The sequence below is a fragment of the Sorex araneus genome, chromosome X (genome assembly GCF_027595985.1).
Source record: "Sorex araneus isolate mSorAra2 chromosome X, mSorAra2.pri, whole genome shotgun sequence".
NCBI lineage: Eukaryota > Metazoa > Chordata > Mammalia > Eulipotyphla > Soricidae > Sorex > Sorex araneus.
The window spans coordinates 80,585,037-80,603,393 of NC_073313.1; the positions used below are offsets into that span (position 1 = coordinate 80,585,037).

General features: G+C 38.8%; 1 pseudogene; it reads left to right on the forward strand.

Annotated features, from left to right (window-relative positions):
• The first annotated feature begins 2,072 nt into the window (after positions 1–2,072).
• LOC129400465 (U6 spliceosomal RNA) lies at positions 2,073–2,172 on the forward strand (annotated as a pseudogene).
• Positions 2,173–18,357: the final 16,185 nt, after the last annotated feature.

The following is an 18,357-nucleotide window of genomic DNA, read 5'->3' on the forward strand; positions in this document are numbered from 1 at the left end:
TTCTCTTTGAGTTTAGCCTATGCTTTAGTATTGAAGACCACAATATTATGTCCAGGACAAGATAAAAAGAAAATATTTGAAATGAACTAAGAAATAAGTGGGACAGGAAATATAACTATAGCTATAAGCAATATTCATAAATATTATGGATGCATAATTATTACTGTATAATTCAGGATTTTGAAATGTGCTCTTTTCCAAGATACAAGAGGAGTTATATTACATGTTTCACTCCTCTTTCTCACCACTCACAGATTCACTCACTCACTCACTCACACATTCTCCCACACACTCATTCACTCATTCACCACACACAAAGTAATTAAAACTGCCAGTTAATAGAATCCAATAACATCTAAGTTATATTAGCATCGAAACATGAAAACTAGCAGACTCCAAAGTTATCTACTGTTCCTTCAGTATCTACTCATATCTTGGGGATAGATGCTTATCTAGGGCATAGGCATACAGAGTTCAAAGGAAAATAATGTCACTACTTCTGCTGATGACCCATTTTCTTATCTAATGGTCAGTCTGGAAATAAGCCATCAAAACAGAATCTCTTTAATGAAAATTTCAGTTTAGTTTTGGTTGTCATTATCTGAGACGTCCATGGAGGACTCCAAATATCATCCAATTACCCCAACTAAGTTACCTACCATAACATAAAGCGATTGACAAATGATAGCAAGGGATGTGACTAAATTTGAAATATTTCTAATTAAAGGTAGTATGTTACAATGTTAGCTGAAGTGCAGGCACAGACATAAAACAGTGTTTTCTTAATAAATCAACATGTATGTGGTTTAAAGTTCTTGTATCTAGCCGGGCAAAGGGGAATGAAATAATCTAATCTATTGTCATGTAGCCATTTTTTCTCTTGTGGTGCCAGGAATCAACCCTAGGGTCTCACACATGCAAGGAAAATGCTCCAGCACTGAGCCACATCCTCATTCATTTAGTTTTCTCCTACTGCTGCTTCATTTGGCTTGGGATCCCTCTGAAACCTGCCTCTTATTTTGTACTGTTGATTTTAACATCTCTTAAGGAGATCCACTGTTACAATTCCTGATTTAATTTTGCCCTCCAACAAATACCTTCTCTCATTTCTCAAGATCATAAAAGAACTATATTTGTGCTGCCTGGAAATTGAACCCAGAGCATAAATGCAAGGCACATTTCTGGTTCACATATAACCACTTTTCACCCCAGTACAAATAATGAACAATTTTTAGGACTGAAAAGTCAAACAGGGTTGGTGTTTTGTTCTTGATTTGGAACCACACAGGTGTTTAGGGGTTACTCTTTGCTTTGCATTCTGAATCATTCCTGGCAGTGCTCAGGGTTCACTCCCAATGGGGCTTGGGAGGTCATATGTATCTTCTAAGAATGGAATGCCTTACCTGTGGCTACTATTTCTCCCACTCAACATGTTATTTGTCTCAACTATTTACTTTGAATCCCACTTTTAGAGAAGTTAAATGTTATCATGTTTGGTCCATAATGCCCAAAAGTAGAGAGAGCGTATGGGGGAAATTGTCTGCCATGGAGGCAGGGGGAGGGTGGGAAGGAGAAGGTATACTGGGGAGACTGGTGGTGGGGAATGTGTACTGGTGGACGACGGGTGTTTGATCATTGTATGATTGTAACTCAAACATGAAAGCTTGTAAATGTATCTCATGGTGATTCAATAAAATTTAAAAAATGTTAAAAGTTAAATGCATAGATTAATAATACATTATTAAAGAAAAATTAAAAAGTGATACAATATATAATTTTATTTTTTTTGTTTTGGGTCACACCTGGCGGTACTCTCAATTAAATTCTGGCTCTGTACTCAGGGATCACTCCTGGCAGGGCTCTGGGGACCGTATGGAGTGCCAAGGATAGAACCAAGGTTAGCCACATATAAGGCAAGAGCCGACCTGCTTCAGCCCCTACACTTATAGTTTTAAGTGAAAAATTCAATTTCTAGGAAGTACAGCAACACCAGATAGTGCTGAAACCATTAATTAATAAGAATTTCCAATTGTCTACAATATTGAACTATTAAGACCATATACCATGTGTGCTTGCTTTGGCAGCAAATATACTAAAATTGTAATGATACAGAGATTAGCATGGCTCCTGAACAAGGATGACACACAAATTCGTTAAGTATTCCATATTTTTAATTGCCACATTATGATGCAAACTATTCTCTGTGATAATTATAAAAAATTTTAAATACCAAACCACATTCAAACTTTCTTCCCAAGACGGAGTTGCCTGTGATGTAGTTTGTATTTCTCTACAAAATAAAAGACAGCAGTACTACAGTTTGCCTATCTGAAGGAAAGGATGTAACTGAATACAAATGAAAGTATATAACAGAATACACACAAATGATCAAAATATTATTTCAAAGTACACTACTCACCTTGCGTGCATTACTTCATTTTTTGTATCCATGTCTTCTCCCTTAAAGGCAAAAACTTAAGAATTAACACAATACCACTTTCTATGGGTTTTCCAAAGTTTTATTTCATTTAGTCATACTGTTAATATTATTCACTGGGATACCGAAAAGCTGGGATATAAAAAAATCTCTAAACAAGTACCTGATTCATCATTTTTCATCATTTTCCATCACTGTACCTGATTTATTACTTAGATACCAAAGTAATTCAAATTTGTGGGAACTGATTGTATGAGATACCTTGCATCTTCAGTAAAAGGAAAACATCCAGCATTCAATATTATACTATTATTTCTACCATTAATACTTGATACCAAGAAATGCAACTCAGTCCAAAACAAACTAAACATTTGCAATATGGGTTTGCTTAAGTAAATGATAGCACAAACATGATTTAAATCTAGTAATTGACATAAAAACATAGATTAAATATAAAATGGAAAAATTATATGCTATTTCTATAAAAATTTTGAAAGATTATTCAGGGACCAGAAAGATAATACAGTGGGTAGGAAACTTGCCTTGCACAGGGTTGACCTTGGTTCAATCTCTAGTACCCCACATGGTCCCCCAAACCCACCAGAAGTTATCCTTTAGTTCAGAGCCAGGAGTATGTCCTGAGCACAGCTAGGTGTAGCCCCCCAAAAACAAGGAAGAGGTACTAATACAGTTGTTCACCAGAATGTTAATAGCATCTATCAAAGGGTAATTTTTTTCTTCCTTTCTTTGCACTTGATCATATTGTTTGACCTTTAAAAAATACACAACGGTCATTATTTACATGCACTTTTTAAAAAATTATCCATACATGGGAAGACATTCTGTGTTCATGAACTAGAAGACTTAATAATAAATTGGAAACAGTACCCAAAGTAATCTATAGGTGTAGTTCACCTGTGTCAAAATCTCAGTTTTGAAAAGCAACCAATGTTGGCGTGGATGGGGGGAGAAAAGGACTCTCCTTTACTGCTGGTGGGAATGCAAAAACAGTATGGATGCTTCTCAAAAAATTAGAAATTGAGCTCCGATTTGACCCAGCAATACCACTTCTGGGAATATGTCTGGGAGATGCAAAAAAATATAGTAGAAATAACATCTGCACTTATATGTTCATTGCAGCACTTTTTACAATAGCCAGAATCTGGCAAAAACCCGAGTGCCCCAGAACAGATGACTGGTTAAAGAAACTTTGGTATATCTACATAATGGAATACTATTCGGCTGTTAGAAAAGATGAAGTCATGAATAAGTGAGGTGAGTCAGAAAGAGAGGGAAAGACATAGAAAGACTGCACTCGTTTGTGGAATATAAAGTAACAGACTGGGAGACTAACACCCAAAAATAGTAGAGATAAGTACCAGGAGGAATACTCCACAGCTTAGAAGCCGGGACCACATGCTGGAGGAAAAAGCAGCTCAGACAGAAAAGAGAACACCAAGTAAAGGGTACTAGGAGGGCCCACTCGGGATGGGAGATGTGGGCTGAAAGTAGACTATAGATTGAACATGATGGCCACTTAATACCTCTATTGCAAACCACAACATGTGTGTGTGTTGGGGTGGAGAAGGTTATTGCAAGGAAACCTGGGAACACTGGTGGAGGGAAATTAACTCTGGTGGTAATTTGATGCTGCAATACAGTATGTCTAAAACTCAAATATGAAAACTTGGCAAATTATGTTTTTTTTCAGGTGTTCAATTTATTTTATTTATTTTTATTTTTTTTAATTAATGAATCACTGTGGGGGTACAGATACAGGTTTACATATTCTCATGCTTGTGTTTCAGTCATATATAGCTTGAGTATCTATCCCTCCACCAGTGCCCGTCCTCTGCTGATGACCCCATCATCCCTCCCACCCATTCCCACCCCATCCCCCTCCCCACCCCATCTCTTTGGCAGGGCATTCCCCTCTGTTCCCTCTCTCCCTTTGGGCGTTGTGGTTAGTAATGGATGTCTTGGGTGGCCAATGTGTTTGGTCTATAGTCTGCTCCAAGCACACCTCTACCATCCCACACAGGTCCTCCCACCACATTTTTGCAGGGTATTCCCTTCTCTATCTGAGCTGCCCTTTCCCCCAGCATGTGAGGTGGGTCTCCAAACCATGGAGCAAATCTGGTACTTATTTCTATTATTCTTGGGTGTTAATCTTGATGAACACAGATGCGAAGATCCTCAACAAAATAGCAAATAGAATCCAACAACTCATAAAAAAGATTATACATCATGACCAAGTCAGATTCATCCCTGGGATGCAAGGATGGTTTAACATACGGAAATTAATCAACATAATCCATCACATCAGCAAAAGTAAAAATAAAAACCATATGATCATTTCAATAGACGCAGAGAAAGCATTTGACAAGATCCAACATCCATTTATGATGAAAACTCTCACCAAAATGGGATTTAGAGGAACTTTCCTCAAGATAGTCAAAGCCATCTATCACAAACCTGTGGCAAGCATTATCCTCAATGGAGAAAAACTAAGGGCCTTTCCTCTAAGATCAGGGACAAGACAAGGATGCCCACTCTCACCACTTCTGTTCAACATAGTACTGGAAGTACTTGCAATAGCAATTAGGCAGGAAAAAGACATTAAGGGTATCCAGATAGGAAAGGAAGAAATCAAGCTCTCACTATTCGCAGATGACATGATTCTATACCTAGAGAATCCAAAAACCTCCATTAAGAAACTCCTAGAATCAATAGACTTGTACAGTAAAGTTGCAGGCTATAAAATCAATACCCAAAACTCCCTGGCCTTCCTATACGCAAACAGTGAGATAGAGGAAAATGACATAAAAAAATCAATGCCATTCACAATTGTGCCCCAGAAAATCAAGTACCTTGGAATCAGCCTAACTAAAGAGGTTAAGGATCTCTACAAAGAAAACTACAAAACCGTACTCCATGAAGTAAAAGAAGACACGAGGAAATGGGAAAATATTCCCTGCTCATGGATAGGAAGACTTAACATTGTCAAAGTGGCAATACTTCCTAAAGCACTATACAGTTTCAATGTGATCCCCATAAGGATACCCATGAAATTCTTCAAAGAAATAGACCAAGCAATCCTGAAATTAATATGGAACAACAAACACCCACTAATAGCTAAAGCAATTCTTGGGAAAAAGACAATGGGGGTCATCACCCTCCCCAACCTTAAACTCTACTACACAGCGGTAACAATTAAAACAGCATGGTACTGGAACAAAAGCAGAGTCACAGACCAATGGAACAGGGTGGAATATCCCTACACACCACCCCAATTGTATGAACACCTAATCTTCGATAAGGGAGCAAGAAATGTGAAATGGAACAAGGAAAGCCTCTTTAACAAATGGTGCTGGCATAACTGGTCAACCACATGCAAAGGAATGGGCTTAGACCTCGACCTGAAACCATGCACAAAAGTCAGATCAAAATGGATTAAAGACCTCAACATCAGACCACAATCCGTAAGGTACATTGAAGACAAGATCGGAAAAACCCTACACGATATTGAAGTGAATGGTATCTTCAAAGATGACACGGAACTAAGCAATCAGGTAGAAACAGAAATAAACAATTTTTTTTCCTTTTTTTTTGGTAACACCCAGCAGTGTACAGAGGTTACTCCTGGCTCTGCACTCAGGAATTGCTCAGGGGACCATATGGGATGCTGGGAATCAAACTCGGGTTGGCCACATGCAAGGCAAACGCCATACCCGCTGTGCTATTGCTCCAGCCCAGAAATAAACAAATGGGACTTTATTAAACTAAGAAGCTTCTGCACCGCAAAAGACACAGTGACCCAAATACAAAGGCAATCTGCAAAATGGGAAAGGTTATTCACCCAATACCCATCTGATAAGGGGTTGATATCAAGGGTATATAAGGCACTGGTTGTGCTCTAAAAGAAGAAAACATCCAGCCCCATCACAAAATGGGGCAAAGAAATGAAGAGAAACTTTCTCAAGGAAGAAATACGAATGCCCAAAAGGCACATGAAATAATGCTCATCGTCACAAATCATCAGGGAGATGCAGATCAAAACAACTATGAGATACCACCTAACACCACAGAGACTGGCACACATCCAAAAGAACAGAAGCAAACGCTGTTGGCATGGATGTGGGGAGAAAGGGACCCTCCTACACTGCTGGTGGGAATGCCAACTAGTTCAACCCTTCTGGAAAACAATATGGTCACTCCTCAAAAAATTAGAAATCCAGCTCCCATTTGACCCAGCAATACCACTTCTGGGAATATATCCTAGAGAGGCAAAAAGATATAGTCGAAATGACATCTGCACATGTATGTTCATTGCAGCACTGTTTATGATAGCCCAAATCTGGAAAATATCCGAATGCCCGAGAACAGATGACTGGCTAAAGAAACTTTGGTACATCTACACAGTGGAATACTATGCAGCTGTCAGAAAAGACGAAGTCATGAACTTAGCATACAAATGGATCAACATGGAAAGTATCATGCTAAGTGAAATGAGTCAGAAAGAGAGACAGACATAGAAGAACTGCACTCATCTGCGGAATATAAAATAACACCCAAATTATGGTTCTTTAATTTAAAAAGTATTCCCAAAAATAAATGGAAAATACAAGTACCGGCACAAAAGGCATTCCTTGTCTCAGCAGAGGATCCTTATCTTAATAAAAAGTTTAAATAAATAAATAAAAATCCAGGTGTCTCCATGAACAGACAAATAGATATAAAGAAAACCCTCTGGTATATTTATACCGTGGAATATTTACTCAAACATAAAAAGGAAGGAAGGTGCAACATTTGTGACAATGATAAACCTTGAAATTTTTGCTTCTAAGCGAATAAGTTTTCCATATGCTCATTCACTTATATAAAATATCTGAAAGAGTCAAACTCCAAGAGAAAGTATGTTGAATAGAGGTTTACAGGTGGTCAGGAATTGAAAGGGCAATTAATACTGAATGGGCAAGGTTTCTATCATGGATGATATAGAAGTTTCAGGAAAGTTGAATGACAATAGCCATCTAACATTGTGAACCTACTGAATGCTACTGCAGTGCAATCATTTAAGAGGGTGTCAAAAAAATCCTTATATTTAAAATTCATCCAGAATTTCTCAAAAATATTTTTTCACATATAATAAAATACCTTGTCTGGTGCTGGGCAAATACAGTGCTAATTATTATTGGTAATGGGAAATAAATAGACAAGCCTTCCCTAAAGAGGTCTAGAATTGTCTTTGAAAGACAACCTAGAACCTTGAAGTTTTGTGCTCATTGGTCTTATAGTCTAAGTATAATAGTCTAGGAGCTCTACAAGATGATAGACTGAGAAAGAAAATGGAGAAACAAAAATTATGTGTGTATTTACCTATGATGGTAAAAAGTAAAAGTTTGCTGTCAGTACACATACAGATCAACACACGTGGCTCAGTCCATTAAGCAAAGACCAGGTGTTTTGCCTTTGGCTAATTTTATGGACATATGAATATATTAGCGATTTTTGTTTCGGTTTGGGGGTCACACCCACTAGTGCTCAGAGTTCATTCCCAGATGTGGGCAAGAGGTGTTATGGGGTACTGCAGATTCAAACCAGGTTCAGCCACATGCAAGGCAAGAGTCTGAACCTATATACTGTCATTTCTTGGCCCCAGTTTGTATAAAACTAATTTTGACAAAATTATTATGTGCCTTATGATTCCTACAAAAAACATTAGGCAGAAGATTAATCAGCAGTGCATGTGTAAGCATATAACAGGGAAATGGCAAAAATAAAACTTCTTCTACTAGCACACCTCATCACCTGTCACATTAAGGGAAAACAAAACGCTGACTTAGTCTCATCTATGAGTTGGCTGAAATAATTTTAAATTATCAAATGTACTGAAAATTCAAATTCATATTCACCCTCAATGATGATCTATAGTCAATAAAACTTGAAGAATTCCTACAAATGCAACTTTGGCACTTTAATATATATTCTGATTCACATTATATACTAGCACAGTAGCACATATCCACAATGTGGTGCACAGAAGAAGCATGCACTCAAAATATTTTTACTGGTGTGGTATAGGAATAAAAAGATTGTCACGAATATTATTTAGGGCCAGAGATAGAGTACAGTGATTAGGGCAACTCCCTTGCCAGCATTCAGTCCCCATTTGATCACCGATGTCACATAGTTCCTGAGCATTTCTGGAGGTTCATGGGCACTGCTGGGTATGGCTGTAGAGGGCTCTGATCACCAAGAGAGTGATCCTAGTTGATCCCCAGCACAACTGGGCTCTCATAGGAACACACTCCTAGGCCTCACATAGAACTTTCAGCCCAGCAGGCCAAGAATCTGTGGGAGGGGTCCCCAGGTTCCCTGAGCACTGCTTAAGAGATTCCCCCAAAAGATTGCCATCTATATTATAAAAGAGTAAAAATCATGGGGAATCTATAATAGAAGACTGTGGTAAGTTGTGTCAATTGAACTTTTACCTAGGCTTTAAAAAACACTTAAAACCTGAAGAAGCAGGACTAAAGAGATAGTACAAGTAAAGTGCTTGCCTGGTATCTGACTGTCCTGGGTTTGATTCCTGACACGCCAGATGGTCCCCCAAGTACTTCAGTAGTGGTCCGTGAGCACAAAACCAAGAGCAAACCCTGAGTACAGCCAGGTGTGACCAAAAATATCTGGACAAGCAGTTGGTAGAGGGGAGAGTATTCCAAGCAGAAGAAAACATATAGACAGAGTTTAAAGGGAGCAGGGGCATATGGGTATGTTTGAGGATACTGACACTGGCTGGGCTGAAACAGAATTTGTGCTTTGAAGTCATGAGAGCTAAAACTAAAGAAGACGTGACCAGATTTATAAGATCTTAAATAATTAAAGAGTTGGAATTTAAACCATTTGGGCAGAGAAGCCAAGTTGTCAGGAACAGGGACTTTGGAGTCAAACTGAACTAAGCTGAATCCCAGTTCTGTAACTTAATACCTGTGCAACTATAGGCAAGCAGCTTAACCTGAGTGTCAGTTTCTTCATTTGTAAGAAGGCAGTGATAGGGGCCAGAAGGACAAACAGTGGGTAGAGAGTTTGCCTAGCATGCAGTCAACCAGATATCCATCCCCAGCACCCCATATGGTCCCCCAAGCTTGCCAGGAGAGATCCCAGAGTGTAGATCCCAAGTAACAAGATCCCTTATTTGTTATTCAGTAAGCCCTGAATAACACCAGGTGTGGCCCAAAATCCTGAAGGAAGGAAGAAAGGAAGGAAGGAAGGAAAGAAGGAAGGAAGGAAGGAAGGAAGGAAGGAAGGAAGGAAGGAAGGAAGGAAGGAAGGAAGGAAGGAAGGAAGGAAGGAAGGAAGGAAGGAAGGAAGGAAGGAAGGAAGGAAGAGAGGGAGGGAGGGAGGAAGAGAAAGTGAGAGAGAAAGAAAGAAAAAGAAAGAAAGAAAGAAAGAAAGAAAGAAAGAAAGAAAGAAAGAAAGAAAGAAAGAAAGAAAGAAAGAAAGAAAGAAAGAAAGAAAGAAAGAAAGAAAGAAAGAAAGAAAGAGAAAGAAAGAAATATAATGAGGATAAGGAGGCAATTGTAAATGTACAGGTGTTATCACAGTGCCTGGAATTTAGTAAGCATTCAATACAACCTTGCTGTTCTTAGTCACCTCATTATTATTCCAATAGTTAATAAGAAGCCACTGTAATTTTTCATACAGGAGAGAAATGATGAAAATGCTGTTTTAGAAAAGTGATCTAAGTGTTGGTTGTAAAGGATGGATTAAAGTGGAAATTTATTAAAACATTATCACAGTAATCTGAACTCAGGGACAGAAGGAAGTGGCAGTAGGAGTGAAGCAGATGTTGTCAAGGAAAAATTAACAGTATTAGATGCTTAAGTGGATAAATTTAAAAGTTAAGAATTAAAGAAAAATATAGAGCTTTGAGTTCCAAATCAATGACTTTGACCATTTTGAGGCCATTATGGAAAATGATAAAAACCATGAAAATTAGTTTAGGAAAGTAATAAGCCTTCAAAAAATAAAATAGCAGTAAATGTTTCCACCAAAGTGTAAGTCAATATAATTTTTTGGAGGGGGCATACCTAGTGGTGTTCAGGGTTTACTCCTGGCTCTGAGGTCAAGGAATTATATGGGGTGTTGCAGATAAAACTTGGGTTGACTGCATGCAAGGAAAGCACCTTAACTGATAATTCTATCTCTTTAGCCCTGAATCAGTATAATTCTTCCATTTAATATTCACGTTAATGTTTTCTCTAATGAAAAGTTCAAAGTATTTTGTAATTCACTCAATCAATGAAAACATATTTTCCCAGAACTTAGAGTTTTGCTTGTTGTTCCTCTCATTGAACGCTGAACTGAGAAAGACAAACAGAGCACGATTTCACTCATATGTGGCCCATAAAGAAAAAAAAATGAACCAAATAAAACAAAGGTAGAAGTTTAAGGATAGTACAGGGATAGTACAGGGGTTAAGGCACTTGACTTGAATGTGGCCATCCTCAGTTCAATCTCTGGTATCACATATGATGCCCCAAGGACTGCCAGGAGTTACTTCTGAGCACAGAGCTAGAAACAAGTTTTGAGCACCAGAGAGTGTGGCCCCAAAACAGAAAACCAAAAACAGAGAAAAGTGAATCTTTAGACTATAAGACTGAATGGTCAAGTAAAAGGGAAGAGAAAGGCACTAAATAAATTGAGTAAAAGGGTTCAATTGTATAGTAAGTGATACAATTGATCATTTAATGGTGAACTTAAAGTAGCGTATACTGATGATGATTCATAGTCATGCACACCTAAAACATATATACCGCTAAAATCCAATGCCATGTCAATGGAAAATTTTTAAATATTAAGCTAGAACATTAGACTCTTATCAGCTATTTTATGTATTCATTTTTATTTTTTTAAATTAAAAAAAATTATTGAAACAATGAGATAGTTACAAGCTTTCATGTTTGGGTTACAATCACACAATAATCAAACACCCATCCCTCCATCAGTGCACATTCCCCACCACTAATATCCCGGGTATACCTCCCCTGCCCCCCTCCCCATGCCTCCATGGCAGACAATATTACCCATATTCTCTCTCTACTTTTGGGCATTATGGCTTGCAAAACAGACACTGAGAGTCATCACGTTTGGTACATTATCTACTTTTGGCACACATCTCCCATCCCAACTGATTCCTCCAAGCTATCATTTTCTCAGTGATCCATTCTCTATTCCATCTGCCTTCTCCCCTCCACTCATGAATCAGGCTTCCAGCTATGGGGCAATCCTCCTGGTCCTTGTATCTACTATCCTTGGGTGTCAGCCTCATGTGATGTTATTCTATATTCCACAAATGAGTGCAGTCCTTCTATATCTGTCCCTCTCTTTCTGACTCATTTCACTTAGCATGATACTCTCCATGTCTATCCATTTAAGCAAATTTCATGACTTCATCTCTCCTAACAGCTGCATAGTATTTCATTGTGTAGATGTACCAAAGTTTCTTTAACCAGTCATCTGTTCTAGGACATTTGGGTTGTTTCCAGATTTTGGCTATTGTGAACATGCTGCAATGCACATATAGGTACAGATGTCATTTTTACTGTGCTTTTTTGAATTCTCATATGAAAGCTCAATTTCTAGTTTTTGAAGGACTGTCCATATTGTTTTCCAGAAAGACTGTTATAAGCTATTTTAAAGGTTAATAAAAGGGACTTGGCTATAAGCAAGTGTATTTTGTTTGTTTCCAAAACATATTTGAAATAGTTTATAAGGAAAGTATTAAAATAAGGACAATATGCTGGGGATATAGCTCAGAGGTAGAGCACTTACTTGCCTTACATGTATGAGAAACAAAGTAATTTCCTGAATTCAATCACTAGCACCATAAAACAAAACAAAAAAAAATAAATAAAACAAGAATATAAGGTCAAAATTATATAACTGTTGGGGCAAAAAATATGTCAACAACCTCTACCTGAGCATGAAAGTTAGCTTTCAACTTCTTTTGTGCCAGTGCCAAACTGTTTTGATTATAGTAGCTTTTTATTATGCTTTAAAACCAGTCATTGTAGGTTTTCCAAGCTTATTCTTCCTTTTCAAGTTTTGTTTTGGTAATTCAGGCTCCTTGAGATTCCCTATTAATTAAGCAGCTTTTTCTGCTGGCCAGAGTTCATAATTCAAGGCTTTCTTATGATCTTTCTACTATTTTCTATTCTAGTAAAGCAATGATATTACACTTCTATGGCATGTTTTTGAGTTTTCCTTGGAGCCTACTAGACAAATGCATAGTCCCTTATGAAGAGATATTTTTAAGAGAATATTCTACCATGTTTTATACTAAATTTAATGTGCTCTTAGTTTACAATTGTTTTATTCAACAAGCATTTAAGCACCGTGCTAGCACTAGACAACTAAAATCTTTCAGGTATACTGGCCTTCAGACAATAAAATTAGATAATTTTCTGTCTAAATTTTTAACTTGGGTATCAAATAATATGGCCAGCAGAGGAAAATGCTCAGACATTTCTTAAACCAGGGCTTCTTGGGGGCAGGCAGGGGAATATGGAACCGCACCCAGTGGTGCTCAGGAGCTATTTCTTGCTGTAGTTATTAGAGTAGGCCTCAATCTAATATGACTGATGTACTTAAAAATCAGGAAAAATTTGAAGACAAATCCATATTCATGGAGAAGGTTCTATCAACATGAAGATGGCCAAGAAGAGTGGTCTGAAACAGCTTTCTCTCAACACTCTTAAGGAACCAAACCTGTCAACACCTTGATTTCAGATTTCTGGCCTTCAGAGCTGTGAACACAAAAAATTCTTTGTTTGATCCCCGCCCACAGTTTGTGGTACTTTGTTGTGGCAATGCTAGCTAATATACAAACTATTTACGCAGAGCAAGTTATTTATATTTAGGGCTTTGGGGACAAAAGACTGATGGCTTTCAATTTTTTTGAAATATAAGTCCTACTGTCATTAGGAAAGAAAAATTACATTAAAATAATTTATTTCCTGAATATTTAAGAGGGCTGGAGCGATAGCACAGTGGCTAGGGCATTTGCCTTGCACATGGCCAACCCAGGTTCGATTCCTCCGCCACTCTCAGAGAGCCCAGCAAGCTACTGAGAATATCCCACCCGCAGGGCAGAGCCTGGCAAGCTACCCATGGTGTATTCGATATGCCAAGAACAGTAACAAGTAACAGTAATGGAGACATTACTGGTGCCTGCTCAAGCAAATTGATGAGCAACGGGATGACAGTGACAGTGACTGAATATTTAAGAATCGCTGTGTTTAGAAAAATAATTTCCAAGAAAATAAGTTTGTAATATATACATATATCAATTCATCATATTAAATACCTTGCTCTTAAAAAAGAAGTCAATTATATCTAATAAAATTGGGTGCATTGTGGCTGGAGTGAAAATATGGTAGGTAGGTTGTTTGCCTTGCACATGGCCAACCCAGGTTCCATTTCTGACATCCCATGTGTTCCCCCAGCCTGCCAGGATTGATCCTTGATCACACAGCCAGGAATAAGCCCTGGGTTCCACCAGGAGTGGCCCAAACTTCCTCTCTTCACATAAAGAACAAAAACAGGAGGGGAAGACTGTTTAATGTAAAAAGAAATCATAGAGATATACCAACCAAATATATTTGGATCATGTTTAAATCAGTAAAAATGGCATTTTTACAAATAAAGAAATTCTAACATGACTGGTTTATTAGAACACATTAAGAATTAACTTAATTTTTGTTATATGTAACTATGGCACCATGTTTGTATAGATAAAATACTCATTGTTATTGTTTATGGCGGAAAGATAGAAGTGGTGCACTTTAAAGCTCCGTCAGCTGTCCAAAATAGAAGAGAATATATGAAAAAGATATAAAAATGCACATAATGTTAAAGCTAGATGCTCAGTGCATAGTGTATTTTTTATTTTTCATTTTGTGTATTTTTAATTTTCTATTTAAGATGTTTTTAATGTAGTGTTCATATACCAATTCCTTTCATACTTATCTTATTGGTAGTCACTATTATTTCATCCATATAAATGAAAAATGAAATAAATGCCTTTATGAATGCTATTGCAGTTAAATTTCAGGATGTATGAGGGAGTAACCAGACTTTTCTGTTTTGTATTTAAAAAGTTCAGAGGAAAAAAGTCATGTTTAAAGAATGTATGTCATGAATTATGCAAGTAAACCTAGCTATTAGTCCATTACATTGCTGAAGATAAGTCTCGAATTTCCATTTAATCAGTATCCAAATCAAAAGATAATGCTCTTTCTGTTTTCCCATTTCTCTCATTTTCTACTTGTTTAATTTTAACTGTTTATAATATATATTCTGTAACCATGGAAATAAAGCTGATTTCCAATTTGTATTTTTAACCAGATAAAATAGTACTTTTTTCAAGTTTTATAACCTAATAGCAATACACAATCAATTTTCAAACACTGGGTCTAATTTAGGGGCAGCCAAAAACTCCCACAAAAACAAATTGCACTGATAGTCTACTTTAAGTACTAGTTTTAGGTTCTTTCATTAAGAAATTCTAAAATAGCTACCCAGTCATAAAGACAAACAGAAAAAGAATGTTTCATTTACTGAAAAACAAATGTATGTGGTATATTTTTTTGGATTTTGAGCTACACCTGGAAGTGCTCACGGCTTAACCCTGGCTCTGTGCTCAGGAATCACTACTAGTGGTGCTTGGGGGACCATATTGGTGTCGGCGATCGAACCCGGAATGCAAGGCAAACACCCTACTCGCTGTACTATATCTCTGGACCCACAAATGTATATGTTTCTTCTTTCATATCTTTAATTCTTTCTAGTGGATGATAAACTGACCTTCAGTTTAAACTGACCCCATAAGCTAAGGTGTGGGGGGAGAGAAGAAAGGGCAACTTGAGGGTACTGAAAGCTAAGGTTAGCTAAGGGTACTGAAAACTAAGGCAAGAGTCTTTATTTTATGCTACTAGAGTAAGGCGAGAGGAGCTGGGAAAGAATCTAGTAATTTGAGGCTAAGTCTTGGCTCTGACATTCACTAATTCTGGACATTGGGAAAATTACTGAATTTCTTCTATCTTTCATCTTTGACCTTATAAGGTGGTTGTGAGATGAAATGGAACCACATATAATGCTAAGTGGATAGAAAGTGCTTCATAACAGCTAAGCCCCTCCTTGAACAAGTCTGCATGTAATTGGGTCAAAATAAATCCCACCACCTGCGGTGGTGTGATGGTTTGATCTTTTGAGTTCTGTGACTAATCCTTGGATAATGAAAAAATTTAATTCAGTACTAGGCTTTTGTTCTGAAACACATACACATTCACGTGTGAACTCATTCATGCACCCACAGAGACACAAAACATACATCAAGGAGGTGTCCCTAAACTCAGATCAATAACACAAGAATGACCACACAGTGACCATTTCATCTGCCAAAAGCTTATCAGGGCAGGGAGAAAATGGCTAAAAAGGACCAGTTCTGTGAGAGCTTCTGTAACATCAAGACGAAGAATGCACAATACTGAACAGAACACAGCAATCCACAAGGTGTTGGGATTGAGAAAATTCAATGGAGAGTTCACAGATATCGTTGCAGGGAGACTCAACGATGCTGAACAAAGAACTGTAGACAAGTCTGAAGCTAAGGAGCACTTCCCCTGAGTGGGGGAGGGGGTGGAGAGGAGGAGAAAAGCAGAGATTTAATGACAAAAGCAAGTCCAGAAAGCCAGCGCTGGACAGAAAATGCAACCTAGGGTAGTGGGATGCTGAATGCAAAGGACTTACAGAGCATCAATTTTTTACTGGCAGTTGCTAAATCAAGCACAGACTCAGGGCTTGTCAAGTCCAACACAGTGGGTTGCTGGTCCCGGAACAAGCAGGAACCAGTGATTCCTGTGGTAAGCTACAGCCAATAAGGCTACATCCTCTGTTCTGCCTTTATAGGCTCCCTGTTTGAACTGGTATCCCCGACCCCATATGATCAGCTCATGCTGAGATGCTGTTTTGGCTTCTCCTAGAATTCAGTTCTGTTCTGGAACTCAAACTCATAGAGTCTTGTTAAATCCCATAACAGGTACAAGTGCTCCCTCAGTCAGCTGCACCCAGGAGGGGTCACAACCACAGCCTGACCCCGACAGACTCACTATCTTAGCTTCAGGTTCGACTGCCATCCAACCTACTAAAATTGTAGCCACCAGCCAGCTCAGAACCAAAGGAAGCGCCCCCGAAGTGGGGGTACCGAATTTGATTCCCAGCCTAAGCTGGGAGACAATGAGAACAAAGACCCAGACAGGTTCAGCTCTGTGCCCGTACCCACTGTGTCAGGAGGATAGTGGGAGCTAGCAGCCCCCAGAACAGTGTGGGTGCAGCAATTCCCAGGCCCGGCTGGGAGCAATCATTCCCAAGAAAGCAACTGGGAGCTGCCATCCCAGAGGTAGCAGCAGGAGCAGACACTCCAGAGGTGAGCCACACCCATCAGGCAGACATCCCCCCAGGATTCTGGCCAGTGCAAGCATCACCCTGTAGCTACAAAGATCAGCTTTCTGAACAGCTGTGATTGGGAACACCTGACCACACTCCACTCGCTGCCTAAATCACATGGATCATGAGGCCTATATAAACTGCAAGATGCAGCAGTTGTGAACCCTGGAATAGAACCCAGGCCAGCTTGACTATATAAAGCCAGGGATCACCAGGACCAGACACATACAAGACAAGTGTCTTTTGTTTGTTTGGGGTCAGATTTGGTTGTGCTCAAGACATACTCTGGGGCCAAAGAGATAGTACAGTAGATAGGACATTTACCTTGTATGCAGCTGACCCAGGCTCTATCCCCATCATCCCAGATGGTTGCCTGAGCACTATCAGGAGTGATTCCTGAGCACAGAGCAGGAGTAATGATTGCTCCTCAGTCTCTTTCTCCAGCTTTGCTATTTCTCAAACTGGAGTACTGGATTTCCTGGGTCTGTCCTGCCTGGCACTTTATGGATTTAGAGCTGATTCATTACAATAAATCTCTTCATATATAAAAATACTTTTTCATTGAAGTATATATGTATACACACATACCTTACTGGTTCTTAAGAGAAAATAATGTATTTTACTAATTCACTTCAATAAATGATAAATAACTATTTAAAAGAAAAAAGTGGGAGGCGAAGAGACAGAACAGAGGTTAAGGCAGTACAGAGGATAAGGCATTTGCCCTGCATGCACCCAACCCAGCACCCATACAGTACCCCAAGCCTGCCCGGAGCAATCTCTGAACACAGAGCCACAAGTAAGACCTGACACCATTGGGCATGACCCAAATAGCAAAAACAAAACAAAACAAAAAGAACTCAAGACCTCACATATTCTAGCTGAGCTATCTCCCTGGGACCCTTTGGGGAGACGTTGGTAGCTATATAATGACACTCATAAATTTCTTGGATTTCTCACTAAAGATGATTCCACTTTTACCAACAAGCTGAATAGTCTGTTAGTAACGTTTAAAAGTTTCATGCCAACCGGAAGCAAAATTTTAGAAAAAAAGCCCTTCTAGAAGTGTGCAGCGTGGCCAGCAGGTCACTGTCACTGTCATCCCATTGCTCATCGATTTGCTCGAGCGGGCACTAGTAACGTCTCCATTGTGAGACTTGTTACCGATTTTGGAATATTGAATACGCCACAGGTAGCTTGCCAGGCAAGATACTCTCGGTAGCTTGCCAGGCTTTCTAAGAGGGGTGGAGGAATCAAACCCGGGTCGGCTGTATGCAAGGCAAATGCCCTACCCACTGTGCACTGTCTTAAAAATCATAAAAAGGGAATGGGGCAAGACAGATAGTACAGGATGTACAACACTTGCCCTGTATTCAGCTCAATTAGACTCCACAGCGATGTATATAATC